Genomic DNA, 14,487 nt, shown 5'->3' with positions numbered 1-14,487 from the left:
AATGCCATAATGGAATAGTCAGTTGGGCCCTTCTAGTGGATTATGGCAGTGTCTTGAAAGAGAGTGTAATTGTACTACGAGACATGCTCACCTTCAAAAGATTGTCTGATGGCTTTCCGACGAAGGTGGGATTCGAACCCACGCGTGCAGAGCGCAATGGATTAGCAGTCCATCGCCTTAACCACTCGGCCACCTCTTCTGCCTTGGGGGCCTATATTTCATTTTTGGTGAAATTCTAACTATGTGCTAATTAAAAATAAGCATAAGTTTATCCTAGACTGTGTCAGAACGGCAAATGTATGGGGTGTTCAATAGACAGAGCACACGATATAGCAGAATTATCAAATCTATTCCATTTGGACTGTATTTTTAATAGTCATGATAACATGCTAGCATGTGAGTCGATCTTGCACAGTGAATAATGGAGCAGTGCAGTATCTACTTGGTTAGCACTAGATGGCTCAAATGGGGAGAAATGAAAACAGCGAGCTCCAGTGGCGCAATCGGTTAGCGCGCGGTACTTATACAGCAGTACTTGCACTGAGCCATGCTGAGGTTGTGAGTTCGAGCCTCACCTGGAGCAGTTGATTGGTTTTCATAAACCATTTCACTGAAAGGAAAGATTAGACTCAGAATAAAGACGGCTCTTGCTAGAGAGTCTTAACTTCTTTTCAGGATCTGCGTGTCCAACTCCTCCAGGTGCCAAATATCACATATCCTATGCGATGCTCCTTATAAACATTCAATGATGTACCATCTTGCATAGCATGCAAACACCACATCAGTGCATTTAAAAATACTTTTGTAGAATAATAAATATGATGAATACATTGTTGTCACGGGATAACCATAAACTGAGGAGCTGCAAACAGTGCTGTGTCAGCTACATACAATAAAATTTAACTCAAAGAAATATCAAAAGAAGAGCATCATCATATTAAAGTTTCTAGTCAACATAAGAGTTGCACCATAGCAGCTTATGGTGCTTTCTGCTCAGATTGTGCCTCCAATCCCACATTGACTTTTTTAGTTCTTTGCAATTTTAAAAAACAATTCCTGCTCAAAGCTAGCTTTTCAAAACCATTCAACCTATTACATTTATTTCTCTAACCTGTGAATGTGGTCCATGTTCTCTTTTCCTCATTCCCATCATGATACTCCCTTTCCGGAAACCAAGTTCACTTCTTTATCCAGCCCACCCATCCAAGGTCACCAAATCTATGAAGCAATTCTGCTTTTTCTCACATTCTCTCCATGTACAAGATACCTTGTATCAATTGAATGGACAGCAGGAGAGGTGAATATTTATGGTTAGTGGGGGTGGGGTTTTGAAGATTAACCTCATTTGACTAAGAGCCGGGGTATCTGGGAGAAAAAGTATTTTAAGGGGGATGAAGTTCATATCTCCTTGGTGAAATTTCTAGAGCCTTATTTCATCCTTTCTGTGGATGCAGACTCAGTCGGAACAGATGTCCTAGTCCTCGCTCTGCCTTTCAAAGGAACTCTAAATATGCATGGCTTATTTGGCTTTGCCCGGCAGGGCTTGCCCGGCGGGGTGAGAATGGCGTTTGTCAGGCGTTCGTCAGGCGATCGGAAGGGGTGAGGCAATAGTTTATGGTTCAATGGTTTTCATGAAGTCTTCTTGATAAGATGAAAGATGGAAAGGGAAGCTTGTCAATAAGCAAACTTAAGACAAGGTGTGACTCCTAGAAAGAATGACTTAAAAACAACATACAGAAACACACATATAAAAAGGCCCTGATGAGGCTTGAACTCATGACCCCTGGTTTACAAGACCAGTGCTCTGCCACTGAGCTACAAGGCCAGTCTGCCTGCAGTTTGTAAATCGCAACATGTATTCTTACTGCGGTATGAAGATATCTATGATTTTGAGACTCTGTATGGAAATGCAGTTGCATTTGAATGTCTACATGCGTGCACAAATCGAAGAGCATGCTTAAGACACTTTTCTTGAAAGTAGGAAAAACTCCATTTTGATTTGAGAACATAAGAGTATTCACATTTATGACCATACTGAAAGCTCTAGTGAGTATGTCCGCAATCAGTGACAGATAGAGAACTCACTTATTAGAAGTGATCTGTCTCTGTGGGGCAGACAAATGTAAACACTCATACACTTGAGACGGCTGAAACTTTAGGAGTAAGAAATGCTTTTTTATCAGTCTATCTATCCAAACTGGTTGGAAGGCCAGGAGTGAGGAATAGGCAATCCTCTGGACACTTCATGAAAGATCTAATTTCAATTAAGCACAAAATAATTCCCTTTATTTGACATAAATGCCATAATGGAATAGTCAGTTGGGCCCTTCTAGTGGATTATGGCAGTGTCTTGAAAGAGAGTGTAATTGTACTACAAGACATGCTCACCTTCAAAAGAGTGTCTGATGGCTTTCCGACGAAGGTGGGATTCGAACCCACGCGTGCAGAGCACAATGGATTAGCAGTCCATCGCCTTAACCACTCGGCCACCTCGTCTGCCTTAGGAGCCTATATTTCATTTTTGGTGAAATTCTAACTATGTGCTAATTAAAAATAAGCATAAGTTTATCCTAGACTGTGTCAGAACGGCAAATGTATGGGGTGTTCAATAGACAGAGCACACGATATAGCAGAATTATCAAATCTATTCCATTTGGACTGTATTTTTAATAGTCATGATAACATGCTAGCATGTGAGTCGATCTTGCACAGTGAATAATGGAGCAGTGCAGTATCTACTTGGTTAGCACTAGATGGCTCAAATGGGGAGAAATGAAAACAGTGAGCTCCAGTGGCGCAATCGGTTAGCGCGCGGTACTTATACAGCAGTACTTGCACTGAGCCATGCCGAGGTTGTGAGTTCGAGCCTCACCTGGAGCAGTTGATTGGTTTTCATAAACCATTTCACTAAAAGTAAAGATTAGACTCAGAATAAAGACGGCTCTTGCTATAGAGTCTTAACTTCTTTTCAGGATCTGCGTGTCCGACTCCTCCAGGTGCCAAATATCACATATCCTATGCGATGCTCCTTATAAACATTCAATGATGTACCATCTTGCATAGCATGCAAACACCACATCAGTGCATTTAAAAATACTTTTGTAGAATAATAAATATGATGAATACATTGTTGTCACGGGATAACCATAAACTGAGGAGCTGCAAACAGTGCTGTGTCAGCTACATACAATAAAATTTAACTCAAAGAAATATCAAAAGAAGAGCATCATCATATTAAAGTTTCTAGTCAACATAAGAGTTGCACCATAGCAGCTTATGGTGCTTTCTGCTCAGATTGTGCCTCCAATCCCACATTGACTATTTTAGTTCTTTGCAATTTTAAAAAACAATTCCTGCTCAAAGCTAGCTTTTCAAAACCATTCAACCTATTACATTTATTTCTCTAACCTGTGAATGTGGTCCATGTTCTCTTTTCCTCATTCCCATCATGATACTCCCTTTCCGGAAACCAAGTTCACTTCTTTATCCAGCCCACCCATCCAAGGTCACCAAATCTATGAAGCAATTCTGCTTTTTCTCACATTCTCTCCATGTACAAGATACCTTGTATCAATTGAATGGACAGCAGGAGAGGTGAATATTTATGGTTAGTGGGGGTGGGGTTTTGAAGATTAACCTCATTTGACTAAGAGCCGGGGTATCTGGGAGAAAAAGTATTTTAAGGGGGATGAAGTTCATATCTCCTTGGTGAAATTTCTAGAGCCTTATTTCATCCTTTCTGTGGATGCAGACTCAGTCGGAACAGACGTCCTAGTCCTCGCTCTGCCTTTCAAAGGAACTTTAAATATGCATGGCTTATTTGGCTTTGCCCGGCAGGGCTTGCCCGGCGGGGTGAGAATGGCGTTTGTCAGGCGTTCGTCAGGCGATCGGAAGGGGTGAGGCAATAGTTTATGGTTCAATGGTTTTCATGAAGTCTTCTTGATAAGATGAAAGATGGAAAGGGAAGCTTGTCAATAAGCAAACTTAAGACAAGGTGTGACTCCTAGAAAGAATGACTTGAAAACAACATACAGAAACACACATATAAAAAGGCCCTGATGAGGCTTGAACTCAAGACCCCTGGTTTACAAGACCAGTGCTCTGCCACTGTGCTACAAGGCCGGTCTGCCTGCAGTTTGTAAATCGCAACATGTATTCTTACTGCGGTATGAAGATATCTATGATTTTGAGACTCTGTATGGAAATGCAGTTGCATTTGAATGTCTACATGCGTGCACAAATCGAAGAGCATGCTTAAGACACTTTTCTTGAAAGTAGGAAAAACTCCATTTTGATTTGAGAACATAAGAGTATTCACATTTATGACCATACTGAAAGCTCTAGTGAGTATGTCCGCAATCAGTGACAGATAGAGAACTCACTTATTAGAAGTGATCTGTCTCTGTGGGGCAGACAAATGTAAACACTCATACACTTGAGACGGCTGAAACTTTAGGAGTAAGAAATGCTTTCTTATCAGTCTATCTATCCAAACTGGTTGGAAGGCCAGGAGTGAGGAATAGGCAATCCTCTGGACACTTCATGAAAGATCTAATTTCAATTAAGCACAAAATAATTCCCTTTATTTGACATAAATGCCATAATGGAATAGTCAGTTGGGCCCTTCTAGTGGATTATGGCAGTGTCTTGAAAGAGAGTGTAATTGTACTACAAGACATGCTCACCTTCAAAAGAGTGTCTGATGGCTTTCCGACGAAGGTGGGATTCGAACCCACGCGTGCAGAGCACAATGGATTAGCAGTCCATCGCCTTAACCACTCGGCCACCTCGTCTGCCTTAGGAGCCTATATTTCATTTTTGGTGAAATTCTAACTATGTGCTAATTAAAAATAAGCATAAGTTTATCCTAGACTGTGTCAGAACGGCAAATGTATGGGGTGTTCAATAGACAGAGCACACGATATAGCAGAATTATCAAATCTATTCCATTTGGACTGTATTTTTAATAGTCATGATAACATGCTAGCATGTGAGTCGATCTTGCACAGTGAATAATGGAGCAGTGCAGTATCTACTTGGTTAGCACTAGATGGCTCAAATGGGGAGAAATGAAAACAGTGAGCTCCAGTGGCGCAATCGGTTAGCGCGCGGTACTTATACAGCAGTACTTGCACTGAGCCATGCCGAGGTTGTGAGTTCGAGCCTCACCTGGAGCAGTTGATTGGTTTTCATAAACCATTTCACTAAAAGTAAAGATTAGACTCAGAATAAAGACGGCTCTTGCTATAGAGTCTTAACTTCTTTTCAGGATCTGCGTGTCCGACTCCTCCAGGTGCCAAATATCACATATCCTATGCGATGCTCCTTATAAACATTCAATGATGTACCATCTTGCATAGCATGCAAACACCACATCAGTGCATTTAAATACACTTTTGTAGAATAATAAATATGATGAATACATTGTTGTCACGGGATAACCATAAACTGAGGAGCTGCAAACAGTGCTGTGTCAGCTACATACAATAAAATGTAACTCAAAGAAATATCAAAAGAAGAGCATCATCATATTAAAGTTTCTAGTCAACATAAGAGTTGCACCATAGCAGCTTATGGTGCTTTCTGCTCAGATTGTGCCTCCAATCCCACATTGACTTTTTTAGTTCTTTGCAATTTTAAAAAACAATTCCTGCTCAAAGCTAGCTTTTCAAAACCATTCAACCTATTACATTTATTTCTCTAACCTGTGAATGTGGTCCATGTTCTCTTTTCCTCATTCCCATCATGATACTCCCTTTCCGGAAACCAAGTTCACTTCTTTATCCAGCCCACCCATCCAAAGTCACCAAATCTATGAAGCAATTCTGCTTTTTCTCACATTCTCTCCATGTACAAGATACCTTGTATCAATTGAATGGACAGCAGGAGAGGTGAATATTTATGGTTAGTGGGGGTGGAGTTTTGAAGATTAACCTCATTTGACTAAGAGCCGGGGTATCTGGGAGAAAAAGTATTTTAAGGGGGATGAAGTTCATATCTCCTTGGTGAAATTTCTAGAGCCTTATTTCATCCTTTCTGTGGATGCAGACTCAGTCGGAACAGACGTCCTAGTCCTCGCTCTGCCTTTCAAAGGAACTCTAAATATGCATGGCTTATTTGGCTTTGCCCGGCAGGGCTTGCCCGGCGGGGTGAGAATGGCGTTTGTCAGGCGTTCGTCAGGCGATCGGAAGGGGTGAGGCAATAGTTTATGGTTCAATGGTTTTCATGAAGTCTTCTTGATAAGATGAAAGATGGAAAGGGAAGCTTGTCAATAAGCAAACTTAAGACAAGGTGTGACTCCTAGAAAGAATGACTTGAAAACAACATACAGAAACACACATATAAAAAGGCCCTGATGAGGCTTGAACTCTCATGACCCCTGGTTTACAAGACCAGTGCTCTGCCACTGAGCTACAAGGCCGGTCTGCCTGCAGTTTGTAAATCGCAACATGTATTCTTACTGCGGTATGAAGATATCTATGATTTTGAGACTCTGTATGGAAATGCAGTTGCATTTGAATGTCTACATGCGTGCACAAATCGAAGAGCATGCTTAAGACACTTTTCTTGAAAGTAGGAAAAACTCCATTTTGATTTGAGAACATAAGAGTATTCACATTTATGACCATACTGAAAGCTCTAGTGAGTATGTCCGCAATCAGTGACAGATAGAGAACTCACTTATTAGAAGTGATCTGTCTCTGTGGGGCAGACAAATGTAAACACTCATACACTTGAGACGGCTGAAACTTTAGGAGTAAGAAATGCTTTCTTATCAGTCTATCTATCCAAACTGGTTGGAAGGCCAGGAGTGAGGAATAGGCAATCCTCTGGACACTTCATGAAAGATCTAATTTCAATTAAGCACAAAATACTTCCCTTTATTTGACATAAATGCCATAATGGAATAGTCAGTTGGGCCCTTCTAGTGGATTATGGCAGTGTCTTGAAAGAGAGTGTAATTGTACTACGAGACATGCTCACCTTCAAAAGAGTGTCTGATGGCTTTCCGACGAAGGTGGGATTCGAACCCACGCGTGCAGAGCACAATGGATTAGCAGTCCATCGCCTTAACCACTCGGCCACCTCTTCTGCCTTGGGGGCCTATATTTCATTTTTGGTGAAATTCTAACTATGTGCTAATTAAAAATAAGCATAAGTTTATCCTAGACTGTGTCAGAACGGCAAATGTATGGGGTGTTCAATAGACAGAGCACACGATATAGCAGAATTATCAAATCTATTCCATTTGGACTGTATTTTTAATAGTCATGATAACATGCTAGCATGTGAGTCGATCTTGCACAGTGAATAATGGAGCAGTGCAGTATCTACTTGGTTAGCACTAGATGGCTCAAATGGGGAGAAATGAAAACAGCGAGCTCCAGTGGCGCAATCGGTTAGCGCGCGGTACTTATACAGCAGTACTTGCACTGAGCCATGCTGAGGTTGTGAGTTCGAGCCTCACCTGGAGCAGTTGATTGGTTTTCATAAACCATTTCACTGAAAGGAAAGATTAGACTCAGAATAAAGACGGCTCTTGCTAGAGAGTCTTAACTTCTTTTCAGGATCTGCGTGTCCGACTCCTCCAGGTGCCAAATATCACATATCCTATGCGATGCTCCTTATAAACATTCAATGATGTACCATCTTGCATAGCATGCAAACACCACATCAGTGCATTTAAAAATACTTTTGTAGAATAATAAATATGATGAATACATTGTTGTCACGGGATAACCATAAACTGAGGAGCTGCAAACAGTGCTGTGTCAGCTACATACAATAAAATTTAACTCAAAGAAATATCAAAAGAAGAGCATCATCATATTAAAGTTTCTAGTCAACATAAGAGTTGCACCATAGCAGCTTATGGTGCTTTCTGCTCAGATTGTGCCTCCAATCCCACATTGACTTTTTTAGTTCTTTGCAATTTTAAAAAACAATTCCTGCTCAAAGCTAGCTTTTCAAAACCATTCAACCTATTACATTTATTTCTCTAACCTGTGAATGTGGTCCATGTTCTCTTTTCCTCATTCCCATCATGATACTCCCTTTCCGGAAACCAAGTTCACTTCTTTATCCAGCCCACCCATCCAAGGTCACCAAATCTATGAAGCAATTCTGCTTTTTCTCACATTCTCTCCATGTACAAGATACCTTGTATCAATTGAATGGACAGCAGGAGAGGTGAATATTTATGGTTAGTGGGGGTGGGGTTTTGAAGATTAACCTCATTTGACTAAGAGCCGGGGTATCTGGGAGAAAAAGTATTTTAAGGGGGATGAAGTTCATATCTCCTTGGTGAAATTTCTAGAGCCTTATTTCATCCTTTCTGTGGATGCAGACTCAGTCGGAACAGACGTCCTAGTCCTCGCTCTGCCTTTCAAAGGAACTTTAAATATGCATGGCTTATTTGGCTTTGCCCGGCAGGGCTTGCCCGGCGGGGTGAGAATGGCGTTTGTCAGGCGTTCGTCAGGCGATCGGAAGGGGTGAGGCAATAGTTTATGGTTCAATGGTTTTCATGAAGTCTTCTTGATAAGATGAAAGATGGAAAGGGAAGCTTGTCAATAAGCAAACTTAAGACAAGGTGTGACTCCTAGAAAGAATGACTTGAAAACAACATACAGAAACACACATATAAAAAGGCCCTGATGAGGCTTGAACTCAAGACCCCTGGTTTACAAGACCAGTGCTCTGCCACTGTGCTACAAGGCCGGTCTGCCTGCAGTTTGTAAATCGCAACATGTATTCTTACTGCGGTATGAAGATATCTATGATTTTGAGACTCTGTATGGAAATGCAGTTGCATTTGAATGTCTACATGCGTGCACAAATCGAAGAGCATGCTTAAGACACTTTTCTTGAAAGTAGGAAAAACTCCATTTTGATTTGAGAACATAAGAGTATTCACATTTATGACCATACTGAAAGCTCTAGTGAGTATGTCCGCAATCAGTGACAGATAGAGAACTCACTTATTAGAAGTGATCTGTCTCTGTGGGGCAGACAAATGTAAACACTCATACACTTGAGACGGCTGAAACTTTAGGAGTAAGAAATGCTTTCTTATCAGTCTATCTATCCAAACTGGTTGGAAGGCCAGGAGTGAGGAATAGGCAATCCTCTGGACACTTCATGAAAGATCTAATTTCAATTAAGCACAAAATACTTCCCTTTATTTGACATAAATGCCATAATGGAATAGTCAGTTGGGCCCTTCTAGTGGATTATGGCAGTGTCTTGAAAGAGAGTGTAATTGTACTACAAGACATGCTCACCTTCAAAAGAGTGTCTGATGGCTTTCCGACAAAGGTGGGATTCGAACCCACGCGTGCAGAGCACAATGGATTAGCAGTCCATCGCCTTAACCACTCGGCCACCTCGTCTGCCTTAGGAGCCTATATTTCATTTTTGGTGAAATTCTAACTATGTGCTAATTAAAAATAAGCATAAGTTTATCCTAGACTGTGTCAGAACGGCAAATGTATGGGGTGTTCAATAGACAGAGCACACGATATAGCAGAATTATCAAATCTATTCCATTTGGACTGTATTTTTAATAGTCATGATAACATGCTAGCATGTGAGTCGATCTTGCACAGTGAATAATGGAGCAGTGCAGTATCTACTTGGTTAGCACTAGATGGCTCAAATGGGGAGAAATGAAAACAGTGAGCTCCAGTGGCGCAATCGGTTAGCGCGCGGTACTTATACAGCAGTACTGGCACTGAGCCATGCCGAGGTTGTGAGTTCGAGCCTCACCTGGAGCAGTTGATTGGTTTTCATAAACCATTTCACTAAAAGTAAAGATTAGACTCAGAATAAAGACGGCTCTTGCTATAGAGTCTTAACTTCTTTTCAGGATCTGCGTGTCCGACTCCTCCAGGTGCCAAATATCACATATCCTATGCGATGCTCCTTATAAACATTCAATGATGTACCATCTTGCATAGCATGCAAACACCACATCAGTGCATTTAAAAATACTTTTGTAGAATAATAAATATGATGAATACATTGTTGTCACGGGATAACCATAAACTGAGGAGCTGCAAACAGTGCTGTGTCAGCTACATACAATAAAATTTAACTCAAAGAAATATCAAAAGAAGAGCATCATCATATTAAAGTTTCTAGTCAACATAAGAGTTGCACCATAGCAGCTTATGGTGCTTTCTGCTCAGATTGTGCCTCCAATCCCACATTGACTTTTTTAGTTCTTTGCAATTTTAAAAAACAATTCCTGCTCAAAGCTAGCTTTTCAAAACCATTCAACCTATTACATTTATTTCTCTAACCTGTGAATGTGGTCCATGTTCTCTTTTCCTCATTCCCATCATGATACTCCCTTTCCGGAAACCAAGTTCACTTCTTTATCCAGCCCACCCATCCAAGGTCACCAAATCTATGAAGCAATTCTGCTTTTTCTCACATTCTCTCCATGTACAAGATACCTTGTATCAATTGAATGGACAGCAGGAGAGGTGAATATTTATGGTTAGTGGGGGTGGGGTTTTGAAGATTAACCTCATTTGACTAAGAGCCGGGGTATCTGGGAGAAAAAGTATTTTAAGGGGGATGAAGTTCATATCTCCTTGGTGAAATTTCTAGAGCCTTATTTCATCCTTTCTGTGGATGCAGACTCAGTCGGAACAGACGTCCTAGTCCTCGCTCTGCCTTTCAAAGGAACTCTAAATATGCATGGCTTATTTGGCTTTGCCCGGCAGGGCTTGCCCGGCGGGGTGAGAATGGCGTTTGTCAGGTGTTCGTCAGGCGATCGGAAGGGGTGAGGCAATAGTTTATGGTTCAATGGTTTTCATGAAGTCTTCTTGATAAGATGAAAGATGGAAAGGGAAGCTTGTCAAAAAGCAAACTTAAGACAAGGTGTGACTCCTAGAAAGAATGACTTAAAAACAACATACAGAAACACACATATAAAAAGGCCCTGATGAGGCTTGAACTCATGACCCCTGGTTTACAAGACCAGTGCTCTGCCACTGAGCTACAAGGCCGGTCTGCCTGCAGTTTGTAAATCGCAACATGTATTCTTACTGCGGTATGAAGATATCTATGATTTTGAGACTCTGTATGGAAATGCAGTTGCATTTGAATGTCTACATGCGTGCACAAATCGAAGAGCATGCTTAAGACACTTTTCTTGAAAGTAGGAAAAACTCCATTTTGATTTGAGAACATAAGAGTATTCACATTTATGACCATACTGAAAGCTCTAGTGAGTATGTCCGCAATCAGTGACAGATAGAGAACTCACTTATTAGAAGTGATCTGTCTCTGTGGGGCAGACAAATGTAAACACTCATACACTTGAGACGGCTGAAACTTTAGGAGTAAGAAATGCTTTTTTATCAGTCTATCTATCCAAACTGGTTGGAAGGCCAGGAGTGAGGAATAGGCAATCCTCTGGACACTTCATGAAAGATCTAATTTCAATTAAGCACAAAATAATTCCCTTTATTTGACATAAATGCCATAATGGAATAGTCAGTTGGGCCCTTCTAGTGGATTATGGCAGTGTCTTGAAAGAGAGTGTAATTGTACTACAAGACATGCTCACCTTCAAAAGAGTGTCTGATGGCTTTCCGACGAAGGTGGGATTCGAACCCACGCGTGCAGAGCACAATGGATTAGCAGTCCATCGCCTTAACCACTCGGCCACCTCGTCTGCCTTAGGAGCCTATATTTCATTTTTGGTGAAATTCTAACTATGTGCTAATTAAAAATAAGCATAAGTTTATCCTAGACTGTGTCAGAACGGCAAATGTATGGGGTGTTCAATAGACAGAGCACACGATATAGCAGAATTATCAAATCTATTCCATTTGGACTGTATTTTTAATAGTCATGATAACATGCTAGCATGTGAGTCGATCTTGCACAGTGAATAATGGAGCAGTGCAGTATCTACTTGGTTAGCACTAGATGGCTCAAATGGGGAGAAATGAAAACAGTGAGCTCCAGTGGCGCAATCGGTTAGCGCGCGGTACTTATACAGCAGTACTTGCACTGAGCCATGCCGAGGTTGTGAGTTCGAGCCTCACCTGGAGCAGTTGATTGGTTTTCATAAACCATTTCACTAAAAGTAAAGATTAGACTCAGAATAAAGACGGCTCTTGCTATAGAGTCTTAACTTCTTTTCAGGATCTGCGTGTCCGACTCCTCCAGGTGCCAAATATCACATATCCTATGCGATGCTCCTTATAAACATTCAATGATGTACCATCTTGCATAGCATGCAAACACCACATCAGTGCATTTAAATACACTTTTGTAAAATAATAAATATGATGAATACATTGTTGTCACGGGATAACCATAAACTGAGGAGCTGCAAACAGTGCTGTGTCAGCTACATACAATAAAATGTAACTCAAAGAAATATCAAAAGAAGAGCATCATCATATTAAAGTTTCTAGTCAACATAAGAGTTGCACCATAGCAGCTTATGGTGCTTTCTGCTCAGATTGTGCCTCCAATCCCACATTGACTTTTTTAGTTCTTTGCAATTTTAAAAAACAATTCCTGCTCAAAGCTAGCTTTTCAAAACCATTCAACCTATTACATTTATTTCTCTAACCTGTGAATGTGGTCCATGTTCTCTTTTCCTCATTCCCATCATGATACTCCCTTTCCGGAAACCAAGTTCACTTCTTTATCCAGCCCACCCATCCAAAGTCACCAAATCTATGAAGCAATTCTGCTTTTTCTCACATTCTCTCCATGTACAAGATACCTTGTATCAATTGAATGGACAGCAGGAGAGGTGAATATTTATGGTTAGTGGGGGTGGAGTTTTGAAGATTAACCTCATTTGACTAAGAGCCGGGGTATCTGGGAGAAAAAGTATTTTAAGGGGGATGAAGTTCATATCTCCTTGGTGAAATTTCTAGAGCCTTATTTCATCCTTTCTGTGGATGCAGACTCAGTCGGAACAGACGTCCTAGTCCTCGCTCTGCCTTTCAAAGGAACTCTAAATATGCATGGCTTATTTGGCTTTGCCCGGCAGGGCTTGCCCGGCGGGGTGAGAATGGCGTTTGTCAGGCGTTCGTCAGGCGATCGGAAGGGGTGAGGCAATAGTTTATGGTTCAATGGTTTTCATGAAGTCTTCTTGATAAGATGAAAGATGGAAAGGGAAGCTTGTCAATAAGCAAACTTAAGACAAGGTGTGACTCCTAGAAAGAATGACTTGAAAACAACATACAGAAACACACATATAAAAAGGCCCTGATGAGGCTTGAACTCTCATGACCCCTGGTTTACAAGACCAGTGCTCTGCCACTGAGCTACAAGGCCGGTCTGCCTGCAGTTTGTAAATCGCAACATGTATTCTTACTGCGGTATGAAGATATCTATGATTTTGAGACTCTGTATGGAAATGCAGTTGCATTTGAATGTCTACATGCGTGCACAAATCGAAGAGCATGCTTAAGACACTTTTCTTGAAAGTAGGAAAAACTCCATTTTGATTTGAGAACATAAGAGTATTCACATTTATGACCATACTGAAAGCTCTAGTGAGTATGTCCGCAATCAGTGACAGATAGAGAACTCACTTATTAGAAGTGATCTGTCTCTGTGGGGCAGACAAATGTAAACACTCATACACTTGAGACGGCTTAAACTTTAGGAGTAAGAAATGCTTTCTTATCAGTCTATCTATCCAAACTGGTTGGAAGGCCAGGAGTGAGGAATAGGCAATCCTCTGGACACTTCATGAAAGATCTAATTTCAATTAAGCACAAAATACTTCCCTTTATTTGACATAAATGCCATAATGGAATAGTCAGTTGGGCCCTTCTAGTGGATTATGGCAGTGTCTTGAAAGAGAGTGTAATTGTACTACGAGACATGCTCACCTTCAAAAGATTGTCTGATGGCTTTCCGACGAAGGTGGGATTCGAACCCACGCGTGCAGAGCGCAATGGATTAGCAGTCCATCGCCTTAACCACTCGGCCACCTCTTCTGCCTTGGGGGCCTATATTTCATTTTTGGTGAAATTCTAACTATGTGCTAATTAAAAATAAGCATAAGTTTATCCTAGACTGTGTCAGAACGGCAAATGTATGGGGTGTTCAATAGACAGAGCACACGATATAGCAGAATTATCAAATCTATTCCATTTGGACTGTATTTTTAATAGTCATGATAACATGCTAGCATGTGAGTCGATCTTGCACAGTGAATAATGGAGCAGTGCAGTATCTACTTGGTTAGCACTAGATGGCTCAAATGGGGAGAAATGAAAACAGCGAGCTCCAGTGGCGCAATCGGTTAGCGCGCGGTACTTATACAGCAGTACTTGCACTGAGCCATGCTGAGGTTGTGAGTTCGAGCCTCACCTGGAGCAGTTGATTGGTTTTCATAAACCATTTCACTGAAAGGAAAGATTAGACTCAGAATAAAGACGGCTCTTGCTAGAGAGTCTTAACTTCTTTTCAGGATCTGCGTGTCCAACTCCTCCAGGT

The 14,487-nt window shown here is 41.1% G+C and overlaps 20 non-coding genes across 20 annotated transcripts; 7 read left to right on the top strand and 13 right to left on the bottom strand.

The window, feature by feature from the left end:
• Nucleotides 1-117: 117 nt before the first annotated feature.
• On the bottom strand, nt 118-199 carry TRNAS-GCU (transfer RNA serine (anticodon GCU)). The gene has a single exon. It is a non-coding gene; the product is annotated as a tRNA-Ser (tRNA).
• Nucleotides 200-488: 289 nt separating this feature from the next.
• TRNAI-UAU (transfer RNA isoleucine (anticodon UAU)) lies at nt 489-583 on the top strand. Its single transcript has 2 exons — nt 489-526; nt 548-583. It is a non-coding gene; the product is annotated as a tRNA-Ile (tRNA).
• Nucleotides 584-1,753: 1,170 nt separating this feature from the next.
• TRNAT-UGU (transfer RNA threonine (anticodon UGU)) lies at nt 1,754-1,825 on the bottom strand. Its single transcript has one exon. It is a non-coding gene; the product is annotated as a tRNA-Thr (tRNA).
• Nucleotides 1,826-2,414: 589 nt separating this feature from the next.
• TRNAS-GCU (transfer RNA serine (anticodon GCU)) lies at nt 2,415-2,496 on the bottom strand. Its single transcript has one exon. It is a non-coding gene; the product is annotated as a tRNA-Ser (tRNA).
• Nucleotides 2,497-2,785: 289 nt separating this feature from the next.
• TRNAI-UAU (transfer RNA isoleucine (anticodon UAU)) lies at nt 2,786-2,880 on the top strand. The gene is made up of 2 exons: nt 2,786-2,823; nt 2,845-2,880. It is a non-coding gene; the product is annotated as a tRNA-Ile (tRNA).
• Nucleotides 2,881-4,050: 1,170 nt separating this feature from the next.
• Nucleotides 4,051-4,122, bottom strand: TRNAT-UGU (transfer RNA threonine (anticodon UGU)). Its single transcript has one exon. It is a non-coding gene; the product is annotated as a tRNA-Thr (tRNA).
• A 589-nt stretch (nt 4,123-4,711) lies between these two features.
• On the bottom strand, nt 4,712-4,793 carry TRNAS-GCU (transfer RNA serine (anticodon GCU)). The gene has a single exon. It is a non-coding gene; the product is annotated as a tRNA-Ser (tRNA).
• A 289-nt stretch (nt 4,794-5,082) lies between these two features.
• On the top strand, nt 5,083-5,177 carry TRNAI-UAU (transfer RNA isoleucine (anticodon UAU)). The gene is made up of 2 exons: nt 5,083-5,120; nt 5,142-5,177. It is a non-coding gene; the product is annotated as a tRNA-Ile (tRNA).
• Nucleotides 5,178-6,347: 1,170 nt separating this feature from the next.
• Nucleotides 6,348-6,421, bottom strand: TRNAT-UGU (transfer RNA threonine (anticodon UGU)). The gene has a single exon. It is a non-coding gene; the product is annotated as a tRNA-Thr (tRNA).
• A 589-nt stretch (nt 6,422-7,010) lies between these two features.
• TRNAS-GCU (transfer RNA serine (anticodon GCU)) lies at nt 7,011-7,092 on the bottom strand. Its single transcript has one exon. It is a non-coding gene; the product is annotated as a tRNA-Ser (tRNA).
• Nucleotides 7,093-7,381: 289 nt separating this feature from the next.
• Nucleotides 7,382-7,476, top strand: TRNAI-UAU (transfer RNA isoleucine (anticodon UAU)). The gene is made up of 2 exons: nt 7,382-7,419; nt 7,441-7,476. It is a non-coding gene; the product is annotated as a tRNA-Ile (tRNA).
• A 1,170-nt stretch (nt 7,477-8,646) lies between these two features.
• TRNAT-UGU (transfer RNA threonine (anticodon UGU)) lies at nt 8,647-8,718 on the bottom strand. Its single transcript has one exon. It is a non-coding gene; the product is annotated as a tRNA-Thr (tRNA).
• A 589-nt stretch (nt 8,719-9,307) lies between these two features.
• On the bottom strand, nt 9,308-9,389 carry TRNAS-GCU (transfer RNA serine (anticodon GCU)). The gene has a single exon. It is a non-coding gene; the product is annotated as a tRNA-Ser (tRNA).
• A 289-nt stretch (nt 9,390-9,678) lies between these two features.
• Nucleotides 9,679-9,773, top strand: TRNAI-UAU (transfer RNA isoleucine (anticodon UAU)). Its single transcript has 2 exons — nt 9,679-9,716; nt 9,738-9,773. It is a non-coding gene; the product is annotated as a tRNA-Ile (tRNA).
• A 1,170-nt stretch (nt 9,774-10,943) lies between these two features.
• On the bottom strand, nt 10,944-11,015 carry TRNAT-UGU (transfer RNA threonine (anticodon UGU)). The gene has a single exon. It is a non-coding gene; the product is annotated as a tRNA-Thr (tRNA).
• A 589-nt stretch (nt 11,016-11,604) lies between these two features.
• On the bottom strand, nt 11,605-11,686 carry TRNAS-GCU (transfer RNA serine (anticodon GCU)). Its single transcript has one exon. It is a non-coding gene; the product is annotated as a tRNA-Ser (tRNA).
• A 289-nt stretch (nt 11,687-11,975) lies between these two features.
• On the top strand, nt 11,976-12,070 carry TRNAI-UAU (transfer RNA isoleucine (anticodon UAU)). Its single transcript has 2 exons — nt 11,976-12,013; nt 12,035-12,070. It is a non-coding gene; the product is annotated as a tRNA-Ile (tRNA).
• Nucleotides 12,071-13,240: 1,170 nt separating this feature from the next.
• On the bottom strand, nt 13,241-13,314 carry TRNAT-UGU (transfer RNA threonine (anticodon UGU)). The gene has a single exon. It is a non-coding gene; the product is annotated as a tRNA-Thr (tRNA).
• A 589-nt stretch (nt 13,315-13,903) lies between these two features.
• On the bottom strand, nt 13,904-13,985 carry TRNAS-GCU (transfer RNA serine (anticodon GCU)). The gene has a single exon. It is a non-coding gene; the product is annotated as a tRNA-Ser (tRNA).
• A 289-nt stretch (nt 13,986-14,274) lies between these two features.
• Nucleotides 14,275-14,369, top strand: TRNAI-UAU (transfer RNA isoleucine (anticodon UAU)). The gene is made up of 2 exons: nt 14,275-14,312; nt 14,334-14,369. It is a non-coding gene; the product is annotated as a tRNA-Ile (tRNA).
• Nucleotides 14,370-14,487: the final 118 nt, after the last annotated feature.

Source organism: Lissotriton vulgaris, chromosome 5, assembly GCF_964263255.1.
Source record: "Lissotriton vulgaris chromosome 5, aLisVul1.2, whole genome shotgun sequence".
Taxonomy (NCBI): Eukaryota; Metazoa; Chordata; class Amphibia; order Caudata; family Salamandridae; genus Lissotriton; species Lissotriton vulgaris.
This window is presented reverse-complemented; position numbering and strand designations above follow the sequence as displayed.